Below are 11,352 nucleotides of genomic sequence, written 5' to 3'. Positions count from 1 at the left end.
TTCCAAGAACACATAACATATTTTCCAAACTGAATACCTTTTTTGGTATTGCTCTTCTAAAACCTTGACAAATAGAGTAACAACAGTGTCATTTGAACTGAGTGACAGCTGGACATAGGGAAGAAGGGAGGGCGCGTTAGAGCGGAAACCTCTTAGAAATGAGTGGAATATTTTACTGCCATTGGCATATGGCAGAGACATGATATACTTCTGCAAAAGCACAGACTTTGCACAAATTGTCTTGAGCCTGTCTACTTGGATGTCCCACCTCCTATAACGCAGGAAAAAGCTCTATTTACTACAACATAAGCTGACTTCTTTAAATGATGCAAAGGACTTAAAAGCTGCAGGCTGTTATGCCACACTGTACACAAGACCTTCACCAGCTGTTTCTGACAGCCTGTCATTTTACATTTCAGCAAGCGCATCTTGTTTTGGAGTTATCTAGTGCCTTGTAAATACTGCTGATACAGAAAGTCACATTTTGCTTTTGGATGAGTAACAGAGTCACAATTTTGTTAAGTACCAGAGGACAGTAAATGGTGTGTTTTCATACATTTAAATGGATGCACGTTTTGCTTTCTGTGAATTGTAGGGAACCAGACCAGAAATTGCCAGCAGGAACGGTCAGGAACTAAAGCCCTCCTTTTCATGTATGTATATATGATTAATAATACTAGATTACTTCCATGAATTTCAGTGTTAATAATAATACATAGCTCCTGTAAGCCTTGTAATAATATAATAAAAGACATTGCTCTTGGCACACTGACTCCGCATGTTTCAGTTCAATATGCCTAGGTAAATTTGATTCTCTGTGTATTCCTGCATTCTGAAATGACTGTAACTCTTACTTCTGTCACGGTGGGTGCTGTACTACCACGCAGAAATGTGGCAGAAGAGAGGCTAGTGCGCTAATCGCAGGCAGCTTGTCCTGCCTGCTTGTTGCTGTGTGCCCAGGCTTCCCTCTGGACCATGCCCACTGGGCTCCTTGGCGAGGGACGCTCAAAGAAGGGGAAGAGCTGGTGAACGCTCAGGATGATGCAAACTGTCACATCAGTGCAAGTGGAGTAAAGGTAAACACTCCTGTGAATGCAAAGGAATCTTTTTATGAACTTTCAGCTGCAGCTCATAATTCAATGTAACGTCAGTGGAATCACAGTGCTTTCAGTTACAGCGTGAAGTGTTGTACTGAACCTGAGTTGCTCTCTCAGCTGCATTGGATGGGGATTCTCATATTTAAAATCCCTTTTCATTTTTTTGTGTAAGAAATTAACATTATCACAAAAACTCTATATAAATATTTATTTTTAAGTGATGAGTGAAAAGAGTCACACTGAAGTTAGAGCGACCGCTCAGTGTGGCTGAGGTCAGCCACATGCAAGTCCATAGGAGCTGGTTTGTGAGTGGTCGTATGGAGGAGCTGCACTCAGAGACGAGGGTATGAGATAGTCACTCCAGCCTGACCTGTGGGAGTTGAGTTGTCCTTTGCAGTTTGCCCCTGCATTGCCTATAAAGAGTGTCCAGACAATGAATTAGGTGTCTAGCTTGAGATAACAAACATTAAGTTGATAAATCTGACTTCTAAAGTGTAAATCTGTAAGCTCATTCTTAACCATGCCTGTTTCCTTTGTCAGTCATGTTGCAGGAGCCGCTTTTAAATTTCAAAGCAGCAGCATAATAATAGGTTTCCTGTAAAGGTCTCTATTACAGCCGTAGTTAGCTGTATCTCAGGGGAGAAATAGTAAGTGAGTAAATGGTTAAGATATAGTCTAATTAAGGCAGCATGTGCTAAAATCTATTATTATTAGGTGCGACTAGGTGAGCAGCTCCTGTGCATGACCAGGATGTACTGTAGATAGCAAGGTGATGTATGTCTCAGGCACTATGTGTAATTACAAGGGGCAGATAAGTTAGCTAGTGTGCTCAGTGTCTTCGGTGTGTCACATCAGACTGTTTCGAGGTGGTAACTCTCAAGCTGTGGTTAACCTCTTTGGTCTTCTATGATTCCAGAAATATGTAATTAACAGTCAGATAGACCAGAGCAGAAATGTAATTTTTTGTGTCATTCAAATGCATCTTAGTAGGATCTTACTTACCATTAGGATTTATGGTTCAGAGTCCATGATTAGACAGGTTCTATGTACTGACAGTGCTCAGTGTCCTTAAACCTAACTAGAGATAGAAGTTCAAAGTTAATTGTTACAGGAATAGTGATTACGTGGAAAGGAACTGATGTGGTCAGGTGCCACACAACAGATTCAACTGGGGAAGCTGTTAGAGCCCCAATCAGCATAGTGTCCACAAACTGGAGGGAAACTTCTCAATAGGTATATGCACATAGTGTTGTGTGGCTTTTTTTTTTTTTTTTGGCTCAAATGCATACATATAATTATGTACCCAGCACCAAAAGCCAGCCTTGAAATTTTGATGTGAATTATTATGCATTTTTTGAGGATAATTCCTGAAAGGACAATATGGGTAGATGTAAGATAATGTGGAGTATAAAATGAGAGGGAAGATTTCTCTCAGAGGCTTCACTTGTATGATATCAGCTAACAGGTAGAAGAGAAGAGAATCATAAACAGCTGCATTTCGCTAGATAAGTGCAGAAGTCTTCCTCCTGCTCTGCAGAGGAGATAAAGTAGAAAAACACCTTTCTTCAGCTTGAAAAGGCCAGCCTAAGTGAAATGAGTTCAATTATTTCAGCTCAGTCTATAATAAAAAGTTCATATCTCAGAATTACAGTTATACGGTAATGTGAATTGCAATTTATTTCCTTATTAGTGGACTACAACAAGCAAAATATAAAAAAACCCAACAATGCATCAGATTGCTAGCAATCTGCAAAACCATTTAGCCACACTGGAACTTTAAGCATTCACTTCGTTATAACTTAATAATATAGTGGCTTGAACTGAAAATTTGTAAGATTGATCATGCTATTTGGGAGCCTGCAATACTGATATAGCATGTAGTGCTGTAAAACATGAAGGCTCTTTCACATTAGGAAATACTTTTCATAACTAAGTGGCTTAGCAGCTTCCAAAACAGAGGGACACTTTGTGCTAATTACTGAGTGTTTACATTAGCAATGCCAAACCCATGCATTGAAAATTGTGAGCTCAGAGCCCAGAAAATTTATGAAATGAACTTAAAAGTCATGAAGAAACAAGAAGATAGCACAGGATCTTTTTTGCCTTGAGGCGTGCTCCCCTGTATGTTCAAACCTTTTGCCACCACAAACATGAGGTTTAGAAGTTTTTTGTTTTTTGTTTGTTTTTTTTTTTTGAATTGGTCCTGGCTTTCTCGCATAATTGCACAACTCTAGGAGCTGGGCCTTAAGGAGGTACTGTGCAACTTGCCAGAAAATATCTAGATTTGGCAACGCAGGGCAGACACATACATCATTATTCCAAGGAAGCCGAGAACTGGTTGTATCAATAACATCCAGAGCCCAACTGTATTATTTTTAGTTGCCTTTTAAACTCCATGGGGCCAGAGCAGAAAGGAGGTGGGATAAGGAGACAGGACAGCTGTGAAGTTAGCTTTCGAAGCGCTAGCCCACTGCCAAGCTGGAGAGAGCCCAAGCCGTGCCGTGAGCTAACGGGGCGCAGGCGAGGGGCCGCGTCCAGGCCGCACAGAGGAGCCTTAGCGGTGACCGTGCAGGTACAAGGAGGCTGAAAAACCCAAGAAGTACCTGGGCAGGCACACTGAATGGCACTTCAGCCTAGAGATACGTTGCAAAGCGTAGCTGAACGTGCCGTCAGTCAGTGCATGCTTTTAATTGAATGGGGATGCACAACCTGGCTGGTTAACGCAATGTTGCATAGCAGTGAAGTGAAAAGTTCATTTTTGGCCCTCAAACCTATGGCAAGGGTTGTGTGGAAGATAAGTGGTGGTACGGGAACAATAATTATTGATAAAGAAGTGAATTTTTGGAAAAAGTGAATTGATTTCTTTTCATCGCCTTCCTCTGTTTTCCTGTTTGTGCTTCTAAGGTACTAGCTCTTCTCAGGACATAAAATAAATTATTATGGGGAAAAAATATTCTTGTAGTACTTTGAGCCTGCCTGGAAGTAGGAATAGAGACCTACTGAAATGTTACGACAGGAGATTCAAGGACTGGGAGAGAGAAGAGAGACATCTGAACTACTAGGCACATGAGCAAGACCTGGCAAATACCAAGTTTTAATAATCCATGATTTTAGGGTGCTGAACAGAGATAAAAAATGATAGATGCTAATAGGCATTTCTGTCTTTCCTTCTTTCTTATTCTATCAATCAGGAAAGAACAAATACCCACTCCAAAAAAAGCCTAAGAGAAAATGCACATTTTCCACAAGATTATAGTATGTAAACAGACATGTCATTAAAATTTCACGTTGAGCAAGCATTAGATATGGGGAATGTGAAGTCATCCAACATAGCAGAAGTTTATCAGGAAATTCAGCTATTAAAATTTCCACAGTTAAATAACTATCCGGTTATCTTTGCTGGTATGGGGTCACGGATAAACAATTAATTTAATATTGTCTGTAGCACTTTTTTCCCCCCCAAAATGAAAACAATTGGGTTCTGCTCACAGCTGCTTTTTCTGCTGACCGTCACGGCCTTAGAAACTTGTCTTGGCGAGAATCGCTAGCGTTAGTGCTGATGCTGGGAGAAGGCTGAACCCCTCCGCGCTTTGCATGCAGTGTGGAAAGTCACCTGGAGCTTGTCCCTGAGCCCCTGTGCCGAGGCTTTACACGCGTAACTGCGAGGGCGAGGTGCCGTCCCCTTGTCGGGCAGCTGGGACTTTTGGAAACGTTATCCGCACGACAAACCCCATGTTCAAAACGAGCTTTCAGAAGCACTTCTGCAGCTCATTAAACGTTATTTCAGGGAATGTTCGTCCCACTAAGCGAGGTCGTCTGAACTCTGACAGAAGGCACGTTCTGGAAGGAAAATGAAATACGCTCAATATACTTCAAGCATATTCATTTAAAAATTAAAGTTACACGAAGAAGTGTGTGCACATCCACAGCGGGATGTATGGGATGGCGGTTGTGGTCAAATTAACTCACTCTGGAAAATGACATTTTATTAACTGAAGTTTTTAAAACCTGCAAATATGAGGTTAGGGAAATAACTAAATTATATTTAGTAATGCAAATAATTTGATGGCCTAATTAGAATAGAAAATCTCAGTTTCATTGCATGCTACTGCGTAGTCCAGTTCCAGTCAACTTACATACCTCACAGGGCTCTACTAGGAAGTTTGACATTATTTATTTTTGTCATGTCGTTGGGAAAGAGAGTTGTCCATGTGCACCAAGGATTTTCCAAGAGCAGAGTTTTAATTACGTTAGCCTTTTCATGAAAAGGATTACTGGCTTCCAGTCGTACATACCATTTAACTACAACTTATCGGCTTATTTCAAGAGCACAAACTATCACAGATTTGCAGAGAAATCCAGAAAATGCAATTTTATTATCAATATAAGATATATAATTGTGTGTCAATGGTACAATATTTTTAGGCCAGATTTTTAGCATGTTCATAATGCCAGATTCAATCTACCTTTAAAAGACACTTATGTGCAAAAACAATGGAGCAACAGCAGCAATGACAATAGGCCCTACCCTTCTCGTGCACATTTCTTTCAAGATACTTCCATAGCGGGTAGTAATTGTTACATTTATTGTATAATGCCTGGAAGTCTATGTCATTTTTGCAAATCCAGGACTTGCCAAGTGAAGATGGAAAGTATATAGGTGATAGCTGGAATATTCCTAGACATTATCATTTCTTTTCTCTTTTTATAATTAATCTGCCTAACACTTGGAAAATTCCCATCTGGCAGAAATACTTTGATGTGTAACACTGGAATACTGAGACTTGCTCTTGCTGAATCAATAGCAAGATCAGGCTTCTGTTGTGTGTTTTACAATGTGCTGCTTAAATCAAGGCCCAGCTAGAACCGCTCTGTTTCTGCGGCAGCCTTCCCCAAGTGTGCGGTGATCGGGAAAGGGGAGCTCATCTGCTGGATGCACTGAAGCTCTCTTGAGTGATATTTAGAAGTGGCTCTTCAACATGGAGATAACACCATTCAAGTTTCCTGAGATGGCTTTTACACTTCAATTATTGAACGTGCTACCTATTAACTATCCATTGCAAGCAAGCAGGAATGCTGCTTTTTCACAGTGTATCTTAAAAAGGGGAACAATGTCTGCTTATTTCCCCTTTGTTGACTGCAGGCTGAAAAATCCCACAGCACAACTTCTTCTTTCGAGTTGATCAGTTTATATACTGAACAATCGAACTATGTAAACTGAGTTAATAATACCGTACAATGAGATAACATGAGCATTGGCTTGATTTTGTTTTGTTTTTTTTTCCAGTTCAAGCAGCACAACTTTTGTTTGGTAGCCACAGGGGCTCCAAGTTTTTTTCCAATAACTCCTTGGTTAGGCAATGTTGTGGAAAACAGTACTGCTCCTTTTCTGTTGAAGGAAAAAATGCAACACTGCATGGAAGATGGTACATGACTTGTGGTAACAGGCAACACAAAGAAATAATGTCAGAAAACTGCCATTCTGCCATTTCAGTCTTTGCCTCTTAGCAAGCATTAAACTTGCTGGAGGTAGTACCTTATTGACACAGAAGGAGGAAAGGTTCTTAAAATGTTTTGCTAGGAATTGCACAGCAACTGTGTCCTGCTGGTTCCCATGTGTCTCAGCCTGGCCCCGGCCCTGGCAGCTCCGAGCAACGTTTGACGGGCCACCTGCGCTGGCAGAGCACAAGCTGGCCTCTGCTTCATTCCAGTGAGTACAAAATGTGTCCTCCATATACTGTAAGTGAATTTTCCATATTTTCAAATACAGAAAAGCTTCCTCACTTGCTAATTCTTCTTATGGCATACTACTACTATTAATATTATGCACAATTCCACTGCTGCAGGGGGATAGTGCAGGGCATTAAGTGGATCTTAAACCACACATGGACTTTTCTGGGTCACATCCCATTCAAATGTGCAAAATATGCAAAATATGCCTGTACATTTTGTAGATCTACCACTGATACAGACATTTTGAAAAATCTCCCTGGGAGGGTGATGATGACGATTCTTAAACCTTGGCAATGTTTCCGTTGACAACTGCAAATATTGCAAATGCATTGACCCTTCAGTCTCGGCCTCACGGTGCTATGAAAGCTACAAACCTATGAAAAAGACTTCTCTTGCTTCAGAAAGGTATTGGTTAGCTTATAGAGATCAGCGACTACCAGAAAGAAATGAAAACAAGGACTGAAAGGGATCAGAATGAAATGGTTCACTTTCTGGTTCATCATGGTTCATCTTCTAAGTATATCTGATAATTAATCACATTTTTTAGGCTTACAAGGGTTGTCAAGTAAATCTATAGCTATTATTTGCTACCTGTGGCTTTTTATAAAGCAAGTGAAATATAGTTTCCTGATTATGCGTGAATTCTGCTTTCCTGCCCGCTAGGTTTTAATTCCATCCACACTTCACTTACACTTCTTGATTTTTGACTTACTAAACACATCTGCTCTGCCTGTCGAACCTGTTTGTGCCTCTTTCCCCTGAGGTGCAATCCAATAATTGAAAGCCAATTGTCTGTAGCCAGCATTTCTGCTCGTGGATTCTTGCGGCAGTCCTTTCTGCTCTGTCTGATGCTGAGCAAACACTGGACAGGATCTTGTCTAGAGGAGGATTAGTTTGGATTATTGGAACAAACTTGACTTCCTCAACCCTATGTTTTCTGAAGAGAAAGAGAGGATCCAATTCCCTGTCCAGTTCTGCAGCAGCCTGTTTTGGCCCTGGCACCAGCCTCAGGCTTTTTCATTGAAAAGGCACATAATGTGCTCTCCTGTGAGGTGATATGAAAAGTATGTAAGCCCAACTAAGATAAAGGGAAAAAAAAGTGAAGTTTGTATCTAAATTGCTTAGGGGTCATTAATGGGGAATAGCAATGAGAAAAGTCACAGACATATTGGGTTTACAGCTGATGCATCTTCAACGGATTTTCTCCCAGGAGCTTTTCCAGTTACTTTTCAACCCATGCAAATTTTTAGCATCTACAGCATCCCGTGGTGCAAAAAATTCCAGCTCCCTATAAGGAGAAGTAAAGTTGTTTTGAATCTGCCATATGGCAGTTTTATTATATGATCCCTAGTTCCTATTTGAGAAGATCCAGCGTGTACTCTTTCCCCCTTTGCTCTTTCCATGCCACTTGTGATTCCTAGATTTTTGCAGCACGTTCCTGCAGCTTTTCCAGGCTGAGAGCCCCTAGTCTCTGTAAGTGTTTCTTCTACAGAAGCAGTTCCATAAATTTCATCATCAGCTGCCTTACAAATGGAATGAGAGTGGGATTGCTCGAGATTTGGCCCGTAACAAAATGCCAGCCACGATTCTGAGTTTCTGTACGAAACGCTTTTCATGTGATTCGTAGACACTTACCTGTTAAACGCTTCAATGTAAAGCTGTTCCAGTTCAGGGTCATTATTATTATTTTATTCTCCTGCTCGAGAAATAAGTGGAAGAATAAGTGAGAAGTGAGAATAAGTGCACTGGAAAAAGTGATATCAGCAAATGCAAGTCTGTAAAACTGCACAGCCCTAATAAAGGCTTAAGAAATCAATATTTGTGGAAAATTTGCAGAAAAAAAATCAATCCAAACGCAATGACTTCATAAAGTTAAACATCCCTGAGGATTTCATGCGCTAGTGCTAATTCAGCCTTAACTACAGCCATGCACTTGTACTGTTATCCAAAATGACTGAAGAGAAAATATTGCTGCAACTTATTAACATTTCCTTCAAACCACAGTGTAATTTAAAAATATGTCTATATTCACAATCTAATTTTGCAAAGTAGCTGTATTTCATAAGGCTGGAAACTTTTTTTCCGTTAAAATTATGTTACTAGGCATCTCAGTCATTAAGAGGGTTTTAGAAACTTCAGATGTCTTTTCATAGTCGTAAATTACTAATACCGTTTAGTTGAAAAATGTGTGCAGCCTTAGAACTGACTACACTTATGCAAATAAATTATGTTTTAAAAGATGTGAGGGGAAAACCATAAAAATGAAACAGCACCACTGCTAAGGATTACATTTCTTGATTTCATGGCAAATTAATAGCTCTTTTAATTTCCAATTTTTATGCTGCTGAGTGTTTTTTCCATCCTGAGTCCCGTGTACTGGGTATGTAAATTTATAGTGTTAATAATATATTTTAAAAGTTACCCTTTTGCTAACTCCAGCACATCTTTCTAGTGCTAAAACACTTACAGATAAGTGGGTTCTTTGCTCCTAAAACTATTGTCTGCAATTAAAATAAATTGAAGAGCAAAGGCAAAAGAGGGTTAAATATTTCTGGATCATGGTTTCTTTCACTGTCTTTAGACAACTCTGTGCTGGAGCAGTACGGCAAGGAACTTGAGGAAGGGCGTAACTACAGACCAGCTGGGGCCATACGCGCGCCCTGCCTGGCTAGGTAAACCCTTCTGGGGCTGATAAAGCAGCTGCTGACTGACAACTTGCAAACAGGAAGTATCAAGCACTACTTTTTGCTAATTAATCAGTTTCTTTCAACACCTCTTCCGTCTGTCTTATATCTTTAGAGAACACAAACTGCTGGTCAAGTCATGTTGTTCAATATTTTACCAACATGCTTCAAGCATAATTCAGTGATTTATGACAGAGACCTCTATTTAAAGTCTGGTGAGTGACCAAAATATAGAACAGGAAGCATCTTGGTGATGCGAGCAGTTGACGTGGAAACTTGCTCAGGCAAACAGCTGTTATTTTCCACAAAATCTTTTAAAAATCATGAATATTTAGTGTTATGAACAGCAAATACTTAAGTGCTGCTCTTGAGAAAACATCTAGCTTTTTCCTTTCTAACAGAGAGGTTCTTGAATGTTTGGAGCTCAGTTATCTGCTGGTGACAGAGAAGGTGTTTTCTTCCATTAGAGTCAACTTTATCTTTATGAAGCCCTGACACTACTTTGTTGAATACATCTCCTGCTATGGTCACAGAAATATATAAAACTTGCAAATTGTGGTCTACCACATGTTACCTTTTTTAGGGGATTTTTGGCAAGCTAAGCTCTCTGTATGTGGGTTTCAAATTAAAAAGCAGCAGCAGAAAACACGTATTGTGAAAAAGTTGAAAAATGTAACTCTACTCATGTACCAGTTTTTTCTATGCAGCTAAATGTTTCAGTGAGTCAGAAGCATTGTTCCTAATCAGATAGTTATGAACTGCTTGTGTTAAACATGCTTCTGCATGCAGGTAAGTACCCTGTTATTGGACATACACAAGGGAGCTGGTAAATATAGTTTTCCCAATTCTGTGTTCAAAGCTCCTCAGTGAACTTTCCCACAAAATGAAAGTGGTGACCTGCAACACACATGTTCTCATATTTCTAAGCCGTTTCAGAGTGCAATCTCCAAATGTCAGGTATCAGCATAGAAGATCCCATGATCTTGAATGGGACAAATGATGTCCTTAGCAGTGTGAAAGGACAATTGAATGGGTTCCTGTTCCCTCTTTTTGCAAAGCTGAGTCTCTCTCCTGCCTGGAGTCTCAAACCTGTTTCTGTTGGGCTCCATGAGAACACTGAACAAGAATCAGTTTCTTCTGTGAAATTTAAGCCTTACCTGAACTCAGGTGCTTGGTCTGATGATACAAATATTCTCTATTTAGATATTGGATGCTGACACAAATTAAATCCCAGGCTGGCTTCACCTATTTTCATCTCTTTCCTTTCCCAGGCACTCATATAAGACAATATTGACCAAAACACCCTCTTGCCAGTGGGCACGGTCTGTACTGGCCTAGCTTTGTTGTTCCATGATGCACTGGATACAAACAAGTAATTTTCCTATCAGGAGCACAGAGCAAACACAGAAAAATGTCCTAGTGGAGTAGATTAAAGGTAGAAAAGCAAATGAACTTTTAGAAAGGACTTGTGCTTCTTGGCAGAGAAACACTATGAGAATATTCCAGAGTGCTGCCCTAAAACAATTATTGAGACACAGAGAGAACATACATTTTGAAGGCGAAAAGGTTGCTGTGTGCACACAAGCTGGATTACATATACCCTCCCAAGTTAATCTGATTGTACCTTGAACACCTTACAAAATAGCAAGGGAAGATACCCAAATACAACCCCCTTCCGTGAAAATGCCATGTAAGTTAAGCATTATGAAATATTTATTGTGGCTCTTATCAACTTGCACAGATCCAAAGCGGTTACAGCAGGTGTCATGGAAATCTTCTCTGTTGCCTCATTATGTCCATTTCTAACAACAAGCATTTCAAGGAGAAGTTTCACCTCT

The 11,352-nt window shown here is 40.1% G+C and overlaps 1 long non-coding RNA gene across 1 annotated transcript; it reads right to left on the bottom strand.

Annotated features, from left to right (window-relative positions):
- Positions 1 to 4,324: 4,324 nt before the first annotated feature.
- On the bottom strand, positions 4,325 to 10,800 carry LOC104151045 (uncharacterized). Its single transcript, XR_695718.2, has 3 exons — positions 10,672 to 10,800; positions 8,466 to 8,526; positions 4,325 to 4,937 (listed from the first exon to the last, which is right to left on the bottom strand). It is a non-coding gene; the product is annotated as an uncharacterized lncRNA (long non-coding RNA).
- Positions 10,801 to 11,352: the final 552 nt, after the last annotated feature.

Source organism: Struthio camelus, chromosome 13, assembly GCF_040807025.1.
Source record: "Struthio camelus isolate bStrCam1 chromosome 13, bStrCam1.hap1, whole genome shotgun sequence".
Lineage (NCBI taxonomy): Eukaryota > Metazoa > Chordata > Aves > Struthioniformes > Struthionidae > Struthio > Struthio camelus.
This window is presented reverse-complemented; position numbering and strand designations above follow the sequence as displayed.